Here is a 19764-nt window from a genome sequence, read left to right on the forward strand (position 1 = left end):
AGAAACAAACATAATAGAAAATTTTGTAAACAGGTTAAGACAATAAAAAAAAGTAAGATAATTACATTGAATAACAAAAAACTATTTTCTTTTGACTTATTTATCCTATAGTCAGTTTATTCATTTTCATTAAACTATTAAATTTCAGTTTCTGTGACAAAATAGAATATGGATAATATTTTTTAAGAAAACCAACAACCACAATTTAACATAAAAATAATTCATTTCAAATTTTTTCTTTTAATGTCATTGACTTGTTTGTTCAAAGATATATGTACGTTTAGATATTTGTTTCTAGAGGCGATTAATTATTTTAAAATAACTCATGAAGGACACATAAAACATTCGACATATGGGGTGGGGTGTGTTGTGTGGCGGTTGGTGGGTAGCTGAGTAGGTATGTGTATAGTTCCTTTTGTTAGATAGTCTCTTTTGGCACATAGGATATTCAAAAACATGTAATATTTGAAATAACATATGATAAACATATAAAACATGTAAGGTACATTAATAAATTATTTTTAAATGTTCCTAGTTTTTATTAGAAACTTAAGTGAACTATATATGAAATTTTGTAAACACATAAAAACATTCGACAAAACAGTTACAAGAAACAAACATAATAGAAAATTTTGTAAACAGGTTAAGACAATAAAAAAAAGTAAGATAATTACATTGAATAACGAAAAACTATTTTCTTTTGAATTATTTATCCTATAGTCAGTTTATTCATTTTCGTTAAACTATTAAATTTCAGTTTCTGTGACAAAATAGAATATGGATAATATTTTTTTAAGAAAACCAACAACCACAATTTAACATAAAAATAATTCATTTCAAATTTTTTCTTTTAATGTCATTGACTTGTTTGTTCAAAGATATATTTACGTTTAGAAATTTGTTTCTAGATGCGATTAATTATTTTAAAATAACTCATGACGGACACATAAAACATTCGACATATGGGGTAGGGTGTGTTGTGTGGGGGTTGGTGGGTAGCTGAGTAGGTATGGGTATAGTTCCTTTTGTTAGATAGTCCCTTTTGTCACATAGGATATTTAAAAACATGTAATATTTGAAATAACATATGACAAGCACATAAATCATGTAAGGTACATTAATAAATTATTTTTAAATGTTGCTAGTTTTTATTAGAAACTTAAGTGAACTATATATGAAATTATGTAAAAAGTACATAAAAGCATTCGACAAAACAGTTACAAGAAACAAACATAATAGAAAATTTTGTAAACAGGTTAAGACAAAAAAAAAAGTAAGAAAATTACATTGAATAACAAAAAACTATTTTCTTTTGACTTATTTATCCTATAGTCAGTTTATTCATTTTCATTAAACTATTAAATTTCAGTTTCTGTGACAAAATAGAATATGGATAATATGTTTTTAAGAAAACCAACAACCACAATTTAACATAAAAATAATTAATTTCAAATTTTTTCTTTTAATGTCATTGACTTGTTTGTTCAAAGATATATATACGTTTAGAAATTTGTTTCTAGATGCGATTAATTATTTTAAAATAACTCATGACGGACACATAAAACATTCGACATATGGGGTAGGGTGTGTTGTGTGGCGGTTGGTGGGTAGCTGAGTAGGTATGTGTATAGTTCCTTTTGTTAGATAGTCCCTTTTGGCACATAGGATATTCAAAAACATGTAATATTTGAAATAACATATGATAAACATATAAAACATGTAAGGTACATTAATAAATTATTTTTAAATGTTCCTAGTTTTTATTAGAAACTTAAGTGAACTATATATGAAATTTTGTAAACACATAAAAACATTCGACAAAACAGTTACAACAAAACAAACATAATAGAAAATTTTGTAAACAGGTTAAGACAATAAAAAAAAGTAAGATAATTACATTGAATAACAAAAAACTATTTTCTTTTGACTTATTTATCCTATAGTCAGTTTATTCATTTTCATTAAAATATTAAATTTAAGTTTCTGTGACAAAATAGAATATGGATAATATTTTTTTAAGAAAACCAACAACCACAATTTAACATAAAAATAATTCATTTCAAATTTTTTCTTTTAATGTCATTGACTTGTTTGTTCAAAGATATATTTACGTTTAGAAATTTGTTTCTAGATGCGATTAATTATTTTAAAATAACTCATGACGGACACATAAAACATTCGACATATGGGGTAGGGTGTGTTGTGTGGGGGTTGGTGGGTAGCTGAGTAGGTATGGGTATAGTTCCTTTTGTTAGATAGTCCCTTTTGTCACATAGGATATTTAAAAACATGTAATATTTGAAATAACATATGACAAGCACATAAAACATGTAAGGTACATTAATAAATTATTTTTAAATGTTGCTAGTTTTTATTAGAAACTTAAGTGAACTATATATGAAATTATGTAAAAACACATAAAAGCATTCGACAAAACAGTTACAAGAAACAAACATAATAGAAAATTTTGTAAACAGGTTAAGACAAAAAAAAAAGTAAGATAATTACACTGAATAACAAAAAACTATTTTCTTTTGACTTATTTATCATATAGTCAGCTTATTCATTTTCATTAAACTATTAAATTTCAGTTTCTGTGACAAAATAGAATATGGATAATATTTTTTTAAGAAAACCAACAACCATAGTTTAACATAAAAATAAATAATTTCAAATTTTTTCTTCTAATGTCATTGACTTGTTTGTTCAAAGATATATGTACGTTTAGAAATTTGTTTCTAGAGGCGATTAATTATTTTAAAATAACTCATGAAGGACACATAAAACATTCGACATATGGGGTGGGGTGTGTTGTGTGGAGGTTGGTGGGTAGCTGAGTAGGTATGGGTATAGTTCCTTTTGTTAGATAGTCCCTTTTGTCACATAGGATATTTAAAAACATGTAATATTTTAAATAACATATGACAAGCACATAAATCATGTAAGGTACATTAATAAATTATTTTTAAATGTTGCTAGTTTTTATTAGAAACTTAAGTGAACTATATATGAAATTATGTAAAAACACATAACAGCATTCGACAAAACAGTTACAAGAAACAAACATAATAGAAAATTTTGTAAACAGGTTAAGACAAAAAAAAAAAGTAAGAAAATTACATTGAATAACAAAAAACTATTTTCTTTTGACTTATTTATCCTATAGTCAGTTTATTCATTTTCATTAAACTATTAAATTTCAGTTTCTGTGACAAAATAGAATATGGATAATATTTTTTTAAGAAAACCAACAACCACAATTTAACATAAAAATAGTTAATTTCAAATTTTTTCTTTTAATGTCATTGACTTGTTTGTTCAAAGATATATATACCTTTAGAAATTTGTTTCTAGATGCGATTAATTATTTTAAAATAACTCATGACGGACACATAAAACATTCGACATATGGGGTAGGGTGTGTTGTGTGGCTTTTGGTGGGTATCTGAGTAGGTATGTGTATAGTTCCTTTTGTTAGATAGTCTCTTTTGGCACATAGGATATTCAAAAACATGTAATATTTGAAATAACATATGATAAACATATAAAACATGTAAGGTACATTAATAAATTATTTTTAAATGTTCCTAGTTTTTATTAGAAACTTAAGTGAACTATATATGAAATTTTGTAAACACATAAAAACATTCGACAAAACAGTTACAAGAAACAAACATAATAGAAAATTTTGTAAACAGGTTAAGACAATAAAAAAAAGTAAGATAATTACATTGAATAACAAAAAACTATTTTCTTTTGACTTATTTATCCTATAGTCAGTTTATTCATTTTCATTAAACTATTAAATTTCAGTTTCTGTGACAAAATAGAATATGGATAATATTTTTTTAAGAAAACCAACAACCACAATTTAACATAAAAATAATTCATTTCAAATTTTTTCTTTTAATGTCATTGACTTGTTTGTTCAAAGATATATGTACGTTTAGATATTTGTTTCTAGAGGCGATTAATTATTTTAAAATAACTCATGAAGGACACATAAAACATTCGACATATGGGGTGGGGTGTGTTGTGTGGCGGTTGGTGGGTAGCTGAGTAGGTATGTGTATAGTTCCTTTTGTTAGATAGTCTCTTTTGGCACATAGGATATTCAAAAACATGTAATATTTGAAATAACATATGATAAACATATAAAACATGTAAGGTACATTAATAAATTATTTTTAAATGTTCCTAGTTTTTAATAGAAACTTAAGTGAACTATATATGAAATTTTGTAAACACATAAAAACATTCGACAAAACAGTTACAAGAAACAAACATAATAGAAAATTTTGTAAACAGGTTAAGACAATAAAAAAAAGTAAGATAATTACATTGAATAACAAAAAACTATTTTCTTTTGACTTATTTATCCTATAGTCAGTTTATTCATTTTCGTTAAACTATTAAATTTCAGTTTCTGTGACAAAATAGAATATGGATAATATTTTTTTAAGAAAACCAACAACCACAATTTAACATAAAAATAATTCATTTCAAATATTTTCTTTTAATGTCATTGACTTGTTTGTTCAAAGATATATTTACGTTTAGAAATTTGTTTCTAGATGCGATTAATTATTTTAAAATAACTCATGACGGACACATAAAACATTCGACATATGGGGTAGGGTGTGTTGTGTGGGGGTTGGTGGGTAGCTGAGTAGGTATGGGTATAGTTCCTTTTGTTAGATAGTCCCTTTTGTCACATAGGATATTTAAAAACATGTAATATTTGAAATAACATATGACAAGCACATAAATCATGTAAGGTACATTAATAAATTATTTTTAAATGTTGCTAGTTTTTATTAGAAACTTAAGTGAACTATATATGAAATTATGTAAAAACACATAAAAGCATTCGACAAAACAGTTACAAGAAACAAACATAATAGAAAATTTTGTAAACAGGTTAAGACAAAAAAAAAAGTAAGAAAATTACATTGAATAACAAAAAACTATTTTCTTTTGACTTATTTATCCTATAGTCAGTTTATTCATTTTCATTAAACTATTAAATTTCAGTTTCTGTGACAAAATAGAATATGGATAATATGTTTTTACGAAAACCAACAACCACAATTTAACATAAAAATAATTAATTTCAAATTTTTTCTTTCAATGTCATTGACTTGTTTGTTCAAAGATATATATACGTTTAGAAATTTGTTTCTAGATGCGATTAATTATTTTAAAATAACTCATGACGGACACATAAAACATTCGACATATGGGGTAGGGTGTGTTGTGTGGCGGTTGGTGGGTAGCTGAGTAGGTATGTGTATAGTTCCTTTTGTTAGATAGTCCCTTTTGGCACATAGGATATTCAAAAACATGTAATATTTGAAATAACATATGATAAACATATAAAACATGTAAGGTACATTAATAAATTATTTTTAAATGTTCCTAGTTTTTATTAGAAACTTAAGTGAACTATATATGAAATTTTGTAAACACATAAAAACATTCGACAAAACAGTTACAAGAAACAAACATAATAGAAAATTTTGTAAACAGGTTAAGACAATAAAAAAAAGTAAGATAATTACATTGAATAACAAAAAACTATTTTCTTTTGACTTATTTATCCTATAGTCAGTTTATTCATTTTCATTAAACTATTAAATTTCAGTTTCTGTGACAAAATAGAATATGGATAATATTCTTTTAAGAAAACCAACAACCACAATTTAACATAAAAATAATTCATTTCAAATTTTTTCTTTTAATGTCATTGACTTGTTTGTTCAAAGATATATGTACGTTTAGATATTTGTTTCTAGAGGCGATTAATTATTTTAAAATAACTCATGAAAGACACATAAAACATTCGACATATGGGGTGGGGTGTGTTGTGTGGCGGTTGGTGGGTAGCTGAGTAGGTATGTGTATAGTTCCTTTTGTTAGATAGTCTCTTTTGGCACATAGGATATTCAAAAACATGTAATATTTGAAATAACATATGATAAACATATAAAACATGTAAGGTACATTAATAAATTATTTTTAAATGTTCCTAGTTTTTATTAGAAACTTAAGTGAACTATATATGAAATTTTGTAAACACATAAAAACATTCGACAAAACAGTTACAAGAAACAAACATAATAGAAAATTTTGTAAACAGGTTAAGACAATAAAAAAAAGTAAGATAATTACATTGAATAACAAAAAACTATTTTCTTTTGACTTATTTATCCTATAGTCAGTTTATTCATTTTCATTAAACTATTAAATTTCAGTTTCTGTGACAAAATAGAATATGGATAATATGTTTTTAAGAAAACCAACAACCACGATTTAACATAAAAATAATTAATTTCAAATTTTTTCTTTTAATGTCATTGACTTGTTTGTTCGAAGATATATGTACGTTTAGAAATTTGTTTCTAGAGGCGATTAATTATTTTAAAATAACTCATGACGGACACATAAAACATTCGACATATGGGGTAGGGTGTGTTGTGTGGGGGTTGGTGGGTAGCTGAGTAGGTATGGGTATAGTTCCTTTTGTTAGATAGTCCCTTTTGTCACATAGAATATTTAAAAACATGTAATATTTGAAATAACATATGACAAGCACATAAAACATGTAAGGTACATTAATAAATTATTTTTAAATGTTGCTAGTTTTTATTAGAAACTTAAGTGAACTATATATGAAATTATGTAAAAACACATAAAAGCATTCGACAAAACAGTTACAAGAAACAAACATAATAGAAAATTTTGTAAACAGGTTAAGACAAAAAAAAAAGTAAGATAATTACATTGAATAACAAAAAACTATTTTCTTTTGACTTATTTATCATATAGTCAGTTTATTCATTTTCATTAAACTATTAAATTTCAGTTTCTGTGACAAAATAGAATATGGATAATATTTTTTTAAGAAAACCAACAACCATAATTTAACATCAAAATAATTAATTTCAAATTTTTTCTTTTAATGTCATTGACTTGTTTGTTCTAAGATATATGTACGTTTAGAAATTTATTTCTAGAGGCGATTAATTATTTTAAAATAACTCATGAAGGACACATAAAACATTCGACATATGGGGTGGGGTGTGTTGTGTGGCGGTTGGTGGGTAGCTGAGTAGGTATGTGTATAGTTCCTTTTGTTAGATAGTCTCTTTTGGCACATAGGATATTCAAAAACATGTAATATTTGAAATAACATATGATAAACATATAAAACATGTAAGGTACATTAATAAATTATTTTTAAATGTTCCTAGTTTTTATTAGAAACTTAAGTGAACTATATATGAAATTTTGTAAACACATAAAAACATTCGACAAAACAGTTACAAGAAACAAACATAATAGAAAATTTTGTAAACAGGTTAAGACAATAAAAAAAGGTAAGATAATTACATTGAATAACAAAAACTATTTTCTTTTGACTTATTTATCCTATAGTCAGTTTATTCATTTTCATTAAACTATTAAATTTCAGTTTCTGTGACAAAATAGAATATGGATAATATTTTTTTAAGAAAACCAACAACCACAATTTAACATAAAAATAATTCATTTCAAATTTTTTCTTTTAATGTCATTGACTTGTTTGTTCAAAGATATATTTACGTTTAGAAATTTGTTTCTAGATGCGATTAATTATTTTAAAATAACTCATGACGGACACATAAAACATTCGACATATGGGGTAGGGTGTGTTGTGTGGGGGTTGGTGGGTAACTGAGTAGGTATGGGTATAGTTCCTTTTGTTAGATAGTCTCTTTTGGCACATAGGATATTCAAAAACATGTAATATTTGAAATAACATATGATAAACATATAAAACATGTAAGGTACATTAATAAATTATTTTTAAATGTTCCTAGTTTTATTAGAAACTTAAGTGAACTATATATGAAATTTTGTAAACACATAAAAACATTCGACAAAACAGTTACAAGAAACAAACATAATAGAAAATTTTGTAAACAGGTTAAGACAATAAAAAAAAGTAAGATAATTACATTGAATAACAAAAAACTATTTTCTTTTGACTTATTTATCCTATACTCAGTTTATTCATTTTCATTAAACTATTAAATTTCAGTTTCTGTGACAAAATAGAATATGGATAATATTTTTTTAAGAAAACCAACAACCATAATTTAACATCAAAATAATTAATTTCAAATTTTTTCTTTTAATGTCATTGACTTGTTTGTTCTAAGATATATGTACGTTTAGAAATTTATTTCTAGAGGCGATTAATTATTTTAAAATAACTCATGAAGGACACATAAAACATTCGACATATGGGGTGGGGTGTGTTGTGTGGCGGTTGGTGGGTAGCTGAGTAGGTATGTGTATAGTTCCTTTTGTTAGATAGTCTCTTTTGGCACATAGGATATTCAAAAACATGTAATATTTGAAATAACATATGATAAACATATAAAACATGTAAGGTACATTAATAAATTATTTTTAAATGTTCCTAGTTTTTATTAGAAACTTAAGTGAACTATATATGAAATTTTGTAAACACATAAAAACATTCGACAAAATAGTTACAAGAAACAAACATAATAGAAAATTTTGTAAACAGGTTAAGACAATAAAAAAAGGTAAGATAATTACATTGAATAACAAAAAACTATTTTCTTTTGACTTATTTATCCTATAGTCAGTTTATTCATTTTCATTAAACTATTAAATTTCAGTTTCTGTGACAAAATAGAATATGGATAATATTTTTTTAAGAAAACCAACAACCACAATTTAACATAAAAATAATTCATTTCAAATTTTTTCTTTTAATGTCATTGACTTGTTTGTTCAAAGATATATTTACGTTTAGAAATTTGTTTCTAGATGCGATTAATTATTTTAAAATAACTCATGACGGACACATAAAACATTCGACATATGGGGTAGGGTGTGTTGTGTGGGGGTTGGTGGGTAACTGAGTAGGTATGGGTATAGTTCCATTTGTTAGATAGTCTCTTTTGGCACATAGGATATTCAAAAACATGTAATATTTGAAATAACATATGATAAACATATAAAACATGTAAGGTACATTAATAAATTATTTTTAAATGTTCCTAGTTTTTATTAGAAACTTAAGTGAACTATATATGAAATTTTGTAAACACATAAAAACATTCGACAAAACAGTTACAAGAAACAAACATAATAGAAAATTTTGTAAACAGGTTAAGACAATAAAAAAAAGTAAGATAATTACATTGAATAACAAAAAACTATTTTCTTTTGACTTATTTATCCTATACTCAGTTTATTCATTTTCATTAAACTATTAAATTTCAGTTTCTGTGACAAAATAGAATATGGATAATATTTTTTTAAGAAAACCAACAACCACAATTTAACATAAAAATAATTAATTTCAAATTTTTTCTTTTAATGTCATTGACTTGTTTGTTCGAAGATATACGTACGTTTAGAAATTTGTTTCTAGAGGCGATTAATTATTTTAAAATAACTCATGACGGACACATAAAACATTCGACATATGGGGTAGGGTGTGTTGTGTGGCGGTTGGTGGGTAGCTGAGTAGGTATGTGTATAGTTCCTTTTGTTAGATAGTTCCTTTTGGCACATAGGATATTCAAAAACATGTAATATTTGAAATAACATATGAAAAACACATAAAACATGTAAGGTACATTAATAAATTATTTTTAAATGTTCCTAGTTTTTATTAGAAACTTAAGTGAACTATATATGAAATTTTGTAAACACATAAAAACATTCGACAAAACAGTTACATGAAACAAACATAATAGAAAATTTTGTAAACAGGTTAAGACAATAAAAAAAAAGTAAGATAATTACATTGAATAACAAAAAACTATTTTCTTTTGACTTATTTATCCTATAGTCATTTTATTCATTTTTATTAAACTATTAAATTTCAGTTTCTGTGACAAAATATAATATGGATAATATTTTTTTAAGAAAACCAACAACCACAATTTAACATAAAACTAATTCATTTCAAATTTTTTCTTTTAATGTCATTGACTTGTTTGTTCAAAGATATATTTACGTTTAGAAATTTGTTTCTAGATGCGATTAATTATTTTAAAATAACTCATGACGGACACATAAAACATTCGACATATGGGGTAGGGTGTGTTGTGTGGGGGTTGGTGGGTAGCTGAGTAGGTATGGGTATAGTTCCTTTTGTTAGATAGTCCCTTTTGTCACATAGGATATTTAAAAACATGTAATATTTGAAATAACATATGACAAGCACATAAAACATGTAAGGTACATTAATAAATTATTTTTAAATGTTGCTAGTTTTTATTAGAAACTTAAGTGAACTATATATGAATTATGTAAAAACACATAAAAGCATTCGACAAAACAGTTACAAGAAACAAACATAATAGAAAATTTTGTAAACAGGTTAGGAGAAAAAAAAAGTAAGAAAATTACATTGAATAACAAAAAACTATTTTCTTTTGACTTATTTATCCTATAGTCAGTTTATTCATTTTCATTAAACTATTAAATTTCAGTTTCTGTGACAAAATAGAATATGGATAATATTTTTTTAAGAAAACCAACAACCACAATTTAACATAAAAATAATTAATTTCAAATTTTTTCTTATAATGTCATTGACTTGTTTGTTCAAAGATATATATACGTTTAGAAATTTGTTTCTAGATGCGATTAATTATTTTAAAATAACTCATGACGGACACATAAAACATTCGACTTATGGGGTAGGGTGTGTTGTGTGGCGGTTGGTGGGTAGCTGAGTAGGTATGTGTATAGTTCCTTTTGTTAGATAGTCCCTTTCGGCACATAGGATATTCAAAAACATGTAATATTTGAAATAACATATGAGAAACACATAAAACATGTAAGTTACATTAATAAATTATTTTTAATTGTTGCTAGTTTTTTATTAGAAACTTAAGTGAACTATATATGAAATTTTGTAAACACATAAAAACATTCGACAAAACAGTTACAAGAAACAAACATAATAGAAAATTTTGTAAACAGGTTAAGACAATAAAAAAAAGTAAGATAATTACATTGAATAACAAAAACTATTTTCTTTTGACTTATTTATCCTATAGTCAGTTTATTCATTTTCATTAAACTATTAAATTTCAGTTTCTGTGACAAAATAGAATATGGATAATATTTTTTTAAGAAAACCAACAACCACAATTTAACATAAAAATAATTAATTTCAAATTTTTTCTTTTAATGTCATTGACTTGTTTGTTCGAAGATATATGTACGTTTAGAAATTTGTTTCTAGAGGCGATTAATTATTTTAAAATAACTCATGACGGACACATAAAACATTCGACATATGGGGTAGGGTGTGTTGTGTGGCGGTTGGTGGGTAGCTGAGTAGGTATGTGTATAGTTCCTTTTGTTAGATAGTTCCTTTTGGCACATAGGATATTCAAAAACATGTAATATTTGAAATAACATATGAAAAACACATAAAACATGTAAGGTACATTAATAAATTATTTTTAAATGTTCCTAGTTTTTATTAGAAACTTAAGTGAACTATATATGAAATTTTGTAAACACATAAAAGCATTCGACAAAACAGTTACAAGAAACAAACATAATAGAAAATTTTGTAAACAGGTTAAGACAATAAAAAAAAGTAAGATAATTACATTGAATAACAAAAAACTATTTTCTTTTGACTTATTTATCCTATAGTCATTTTATTCATTTTCATTAAATTATTAAATTTCAGTTTCTGGGACAAAATAGAATATGGATAATATTTTTTTAAGAAAACCAACAACCACAATTTAACATAAAAATAATTCATTTCAAATTTTTTCTTTTAATGTCATTGACTTGTTTGTTCAAAGATATATTTACGTTTAGAAATTTGTTTCTAGATGCGATTAATTATTTTAAAATAACTCATGACGGACACATAAAACATTCGACATATGGGGTAGGGTGTGTTGTATGGGGGTTGGTGGGTAGCTGAGTAGGTATGGGTATAGTTCCTTTTGTTAAATAGTCCCTTTTGGCACATAGGATATTCAAAAACATGTAATATTTGAAATAACATATGACAAGCACATAAAACATGTAAGGTACATTAATAAATTATTTTTAAATGTTCCTAGTTTTTATTAGAAACTTAAGTGAACTATATATGAAATTTTGTAAACACATAAAAACATTCGACAAAACAGTTACAAGAAACAAACATAATAGAAAATTTTGTAAACAGGTTAAGACAAAAAAAAAAGTAAGATAATTACATTGAATAACAAAAAACTATTTTCTTTTGACTTATTTATCCTGTAGTCAGTTTATTCATTTTCATTAAACTATTAAATTTCAGTTTCTGTGACAAAATAGAATATGGATAATATTTTTTTAAGAAAACCAACAACCACAATTTAACATAAAAATAATTCATTTCAAATTTTTTCTTTTAATGTCATTGACTTGTTTGTTCAAAGATATATTTACGTTTAGAAATTTGTTTCTAGATGCGATTAATTATTTTAAAATAACTCATGACGGACACATAAAACATTCGACATATGGGGTAGGGTGTGTTGTGTGGGGGTTGGTGGGTAACTGAGTAGGTATGGGTATAGTTCCTTTTGTTAGATAGTCCCTTTTGTCACATAGGATATTTAAAAACATGTAATATTTGAAATAACATATGACAAGCACATAAAACATGTAAGGTACATTAATAAATTATTTTTAAATGTTGCTAGTTTTTATTAGAAACTTAAGTGAACTATATATGAAATTATGTAAAAACACATAAAAGCATTCGACAAAACAGTTACAAGAAACAAAAATAATAGAAAATTTTGTAACCAGGTTAAGACAAAAAAAAGTAAGAAAATTACATTGAATAACAAAAAACTATTTTCTTTTGACTTATTTATCCTATAGTCAGTTTATTCATTTTCATTAAACTATTAAATTTCAGTTTCTGTGACAAAATAGAATATGGATAATATTTTTTTAAGAAAACCAACAACCACAATTTAACATAAAAATAATTAATTTCAAATTTTTTCTTTTAATGTCATTGACTTGTTTGTTCAAAGATATATATACGTTTAGAAATTTGTTTCTAGACGCGATTAATTATTTTAAAATAACTCATGACGGACAAATAAAACATTCGACATATGGGGTAGGGTGTGTTGTGTGGCGGTTGGTGGGTAGCTGAGTAGGTATGTGTATAGTTCCTTTTGTTAGATAGTCCCTTTCGGCACATAGGATATTCAAAAACATGTAATATTTGAAATAACATATGAGAAACACATAAAACATGTAAGGTACATTAATAAATTATTTTTAATTGTTGCTAGTTTTTATTAGAAACTTAAGTGAACTATGTATGAAATTTTGTAAACACATAAAAACATTCGACAAAACAGTTACAAGAAACAAACATAATAGAAAATTTTGTAAACAGGTTAAGACAATAAAAAAAAGTAAGATAATTACATTGAATAACAAAAACTATTTTCTTTTGACTTATTTATCCTATAGTCAGTTTATTCATTTTCATTAAACTATTAAATTTCAGTTTCTGTGACAAAATAGAATATGGATAATATTTTTTTAAGAAAACCAACAACCACAATTTAACATAAAAATAATTAATTTCAAATTTTTTCTTTTAATGTCATTGACTTGTTTGTTCGAAGATATATGTACGTTTAGAAATTTGTTTCCAGAGGCGATTAATTATTTTAAAATAACTCATGACGGACACATAAAACATTCGACATATGGGGTAGGGTGTGTTGTGTGGCGGTTGGTGGGTAGCTGAGTAGGTATGTGTATAGTTCCTTTTGTTAGATAGTTCCTTTTGGCACATAGGATATTCAAAAACATGTAATATTTGAAATAACATATGAAAAACACATAAAACATGTAAGGTACATTAATAAATTATTTTTAAATGTTCCTAGTTTTTATTAAAAACTTAAGTGAACTATATATGAAATTTTGTAAACACATAAAAACATTCGACAAAACAGTTACAAGAAACAAACAAAATAGAAAATTTTGTAAACAGGTTAAGACAATAAAAAAAAGTAAGATAATTACATTGAATAACAAAAACTATTTTCTTTTGACTTATTTATCCTATAGTCAGTTTATTCATTTTCATTAAACTATTAAATTTCAGTTTCTGTGACAAAATAGAATATGGATAATATTTTTTTAAGAAAACCAACAACCACAATTTAACATAAAAATAATTCATTTCAAATTTTTTCTTTTAATGTCATTGACTTGTTTGTTCAAAGATATATTTACGTTTAGAAATTTGTTTCTAGATGCGATTAATTATTTTAAAATAACTCATGACGGACACATAAAACATTCGATATATGGGGTAGGGTTTGTTGTGTGGGGGTTGGTGGGTAGCTGAGTAGGTATGAGTATAGTTCCTTTTGTTAAATAGTCCCTTTTGGCACATAGGATATTAAAAAACATGTAATATTTGAAATAACATATGACAAGCACATAAAACATGTAAGGTACATTAATAAATTATTTTTAAATGTTGCTAGTTTTTATTAGAAACTTAAGTGAACTATATATGAAATTTTGTAAACACATAAAAGCATTCGACAAAACAGTTACAAGAAACAAACATAATAGAAAATTTTGTAAACAGGTTATGACAAAAAAAAGTAAGATAATTACATTGAATAACAAAAAACTATTTTCTTTTGACTTATTTATCATATAGTCAGTTTATTCATTTTCATTAAACTATTAAATTTCAGTTTCTGTGACAAAATAGAATATGGATAATATTTTTTTAAGAAAACCAACAACCATAATTTAACATAAAAATAATTAATTTCAAATTTTTTCTTTTAATGTCATTGACTTGTTTGTTCAAAGATATATGTACGTTTAGAAATTTGTTTCTAGAGGCGATTAATTATTTTAAAATAACTCATGAAGGACACATAAAACATTCGACATATGGGGTGGGGTGTGTTGTGTGGCGGTTGGTGGGTAGCTGAGTAGGTATGTGTATAGTTCCTTTTGTTAGATAGTCTCTATTGGCACATAGGATATTCAAAAACATGTAATATTTGAAATAACATATGATAAACATATAAAACATGTAAGGTACATTAATAAATTATTTTTAAATGTTCCTAGTTTTTATTAGAAACTTAAGTGAACTATATATGAAATTTTGTAAACACATAAAAACATTCGACAAAACAGTTACAAGAAAGAAACATAATAGAAAATTTTGTAAACAGGTTAAGACAATAAAAAAAAGTAAGATAATTACATTGAATAACAAAAAACTATTTTCTTTTGACTTATTTATCCTGTAGTCAGTTTATTCATTTTCATTAAACTATTAAATTTCAGTTTCTGTGACAAAATAGAATATGGATAATATTTTTTTAAGAAAACCAACAACCACAATTTAACATAAAAATAATTCATTTCAAATTTTTTCTTTTAATGTCATTGACTTGTTTGTTCGAAGATATATGTACGTTTAGAAATTTGTTTCTAGAGGCGATTAATTATTTTAAAATAACTCATGACGAACACATAAAACATTCGACATATGGGGTAGGGTGTGTTGTGTGGCGGTTGGTGGGTAGCTGAGTAGGTATGTGTATAGTTCCTTTTGTTAGATAGTTCCTTTTGGCACATAGGATATTCAAAAACATGTAATATTTGAAATAACATATGAAAAACACATAAAACATGTAAGGTACATTAATAAATTATTTTTAAATGTTCCTAGTTTTTATCAAAAACTTAAGTGAACTATATATGAAATTATGTAAAAACACATAAAAGCATTCGACAAAACAGTTACAAGAAACAAAAATAATAGAAAATTTTGTAACCAGGTTAAGACAAAAAAAAGTAAGAAAATTACATTGAATAACAAAAAACTATTTTCTTTTGACTTATTTATCCTATAGTCAGTTTATTCATTTTCATTAAACTATTAAATTTCAGTTTCTGTGACAAAATAGAATATGGATAATATTTTTTTAAGAAAACCAACAACCACAATTTAACATAAAAATAATTAATTTCAAATTTTTTCTTTTAATGTCATTGACTTGTTTGTTCAAAGATATATATACGTTTAGAAATTTGTTTCTAGATGCGATTAATTATTTTAAAATAACTCATGACGGACAAATAAAACATTCGACATATGGGGTAGGGTGTGTTGTGTGGCGGTTGGTGGGTAGCCGAGTAGGTATGTGTATAGTTCCTTTTGTTAGATAGTTCCTTTTGTTAGATAGTCCCTTTCGGCACATAGGATATTCAAAAACATGTAATATTTGAAATAACATATGAGAAACACATAAAACATGTAAGGTACATTAATAAATTATTTTTAATTGTTGCTAGTTTTTATTAGAAACTTAAGTGAACTATGTATGAAATTTTGTAAACACATAAAAACATTCGACAAAACAGTTACAAGAAACAAACATAATAGAAAATTTTGTAAACAGGTTAAGACAATAAAACAAAGTAAGATAATTACATTGAATAACAAAAACTATTTTCTTTTGACTTATTTATCCTATAGTCAGTTTATTCATTTTCATTAAACTATTAAATTTCAGTTTCTGTGACAAAATAGAATATGGATAATATTTTTTTAAGAAAACCAACAACCACAATTTAACATAAAAATAATTAATTTCAAATTTTTTCTTTTAATGTCATTGACTTGTTTGTTCGAAGATATATGTACGTTTAGAAATTTGTTTCTAGAGGCGATTAATTATTTTAAAATAACTCATGACGAACACATAAAACATTCGACATATGGGGTAGGGTGTGTTGTGTGGCGGTTGGTGGGTAGCTGAGTAGGTATGTGTATAGTTTCTTTTGTTAGATAGTTCCTTTTGGCACATAGGATATTCAAAAACATGTAATATTTGAAATAACATATGAAAAACACATAAAACATGTAAGGTACATTAATAAATTATTTTTAAATGTTCCTAGTTTTTATTAAAAACTTAAGTGAACTATATATGAAATTTTGTAAACACATAAAAACATTCGACAAAACAGTTACAAGAAACAAACATAATAGAAAATTTTGTAAACAGGTTAAGACAATAAAAAAAAGTAAGATAATTACATTGAATAACAAAAACTATTTTCTTTTGACTTATTTATCCTATAGTCAGTTTATTCATTTTCATTAAACTATTAAATTTCAGTTTCTGTGACAAAATAGAATATGGATAATATTTTTTTAAGAAAACCAACAACCACAATTTAACATAAAAATAATTCATTTCAAATTTTTTCTTTTAATGTCATTGACTTGTTTGTTCAAAGATATATTTACGTTTAGAAATTTGTTTCTAGATGCGATTAATTATTTTAAAATAACTCATGACGGACACATAAAACATTCGATATATGGGGTAGGGTGTGTTGTGTGGGGGTTGGTGGGTAGCTGAGTAGGTATGAGTATAGTTCCTTTTGTTAAATAGTCCCTTTTGGCACATAGGATATTCAAAAACATGTAATATTTGAAATAACATATGACAAGCACATAAAACATGTAAGGTACATTAATAAATTATTTTTAAATGTTGCTAGTTTTTATTAGAAACTTAAGTGAACTATATATGAAATTTTGTAAACACATAAAAGCATTCGACAAAACAGTTACAAGAAACAAACATAATAGAAAATTTTGTAAACAGGTTAAGACAAAAAAAAGTAAGAAAATTACATTGAATAACAAAAAACTATTTTCTTTTGACTTATTTATCCTATAGTCAGTTTATTCATTTTCATTAAACTATTAAATTTCAGTTTCTGTGACAAAATAGAATATGGATAATATTTTTTTAAGAAAACCAACAACCACAATTTAACATAAAAATAATTAATTTCAAATTTTTTCTTTTAATGTCATTGACTTGTTTGTTCAAAGATATATATACGTTTAGAAATTTGTTTCTAGATGCGATTAATTATTTTAAAATAACTCATGACGGACACATAAAACATTCGACATATGGGGTAGGGTGTGTTGTGTGGCGGTTGGTGGGTAGCTGAGTAGGTATGTGTATAGTTCCTTTTGTTAGATAGTCCCTTTCGGCACATAGGATATTCAAAAACATGTAATATTTGAAATAACATATGAGAAACACATAAAACATATAAGGTACATTAATAAATTATTTTTAATTGTTGCTAGTTTTTATTAGAAACTTAAGTGAACTATGTATGAAATTTTGTAAACACATAAAAACATTCGACAAAACAGTTACAAGAAACAAACATAATAGAAAATTTTGTAAACAGGTTAAGACAATAAAAAAAGTAAGATAATTACATTGATTAACAAAAACTATTTTTCTTTTGACTTATTTATCCTATAGTCCGTTTATTCATTTTCATTAAACTATTAAATTTCTGTTTCTGTGACAAAATAGAATATGGATAATATTTTTTTAAGAAAACCAACAACCACAATTTAACATAAAAATAATTAATTTCAAATTTTTTCTTTTAACGTCATTGACCTGTGTGTTCAAAGATATATGTACGTTTAGAAATTTGTTTCTAGAGGCGATTAATTATTTTAAAATAACTCATGACGGACACATAAAACATAAAACATTCGACATATGGGGTAGGGTGTGTTGTGTGGGGGTTGGTGGGTAGCTGAGTAGGTATGGGTATAGTTCCTTTTGTTAAATAGTCCCTTTTGGCACATAGAATATTCAAAAACATGTAATATTTGAAATAACATATGACAAGCACATAAAACATGTAAGGTACATTAATAAATTGTTTTTAAATGTTGCTAGTTTTTATTAGAAACTTAAGTGAACTATATATGAAATTTTGTAAACACATAAAAGCATTCGACAAAACAGTTACAAGAAACAAACATAATAGAAAATTTTGTAAACAGGTTAAGACAAAAAAAAAAGTAAGATAATTACATTGAATAAAAAAAAACTATTTTCTTTTGACTTATTTATCATATAGTCAGTTTATTCATTTTCATTAAACTATTAAATTTCAGTTTCTGTGACAAAATAGAATATGGATAATATTTTTTTAAGAAAACCAACAACCACAATTTAACATAAAAATAATTCATTTCAAATTTTTTCTTTTAATGTCATTGACTTGTTTGTTCAAAGATATATTTACGTTTAGAAATTTGTTTCTAGATGCGATTAATTATTTTAAAATAACTCATGACGGACACATAAAACATTCGACATATGGGGTAGGGTGTGTTGTGTGGGGGTTGGTGGGTAGCTGAGTAGGTATGGGTATAGTTCCTTTTGTTAAATAGTCCCTTTTGGCACATAGGATCTTCAAAAACATGTAATATTTGAAATAACATATGACAAGCACATAAAACATGTAAGGTACATTAATAAATTATTTTTAAATGTTGATAGTTTTTATTAGAAACTTAAGTGAACTATATATGAAATTTTGTAAACACATAAAAGCATTCGACAAAACAGTTACAAGAAACAAACATAATAGAAAATTTTGTAAACAGGTTATGACAAAAAAAAAGTAAGATAATTACATTGAATAACAAAAAACTATTTTCTTTTGAATTATTTATCATATAGTCAGTTTATTCATTTTCATTAAACTATTAAATTTCAGTTTTTGTGACAAAATAGAATATGGATAATATTTTTTTAAGAAAACCAACAACCATAATTTAACATAAAAATAATTAATTTCAAA

Source organism: Lactuca serriola, chromosome 7 (assembly GCF_051521515.1).
Source record: "Lactuca serriola cultivar US96UC23 chromosome 7, Lser_US96UC23_V15, whole genome shotgun sequence".
Lineage (NCBI taxonomy): Eukaryota > Viridiplantae > Streptophyta > Magnoliopsida > Asterales > Asteraceae > Lactuca > Lactuca serriola.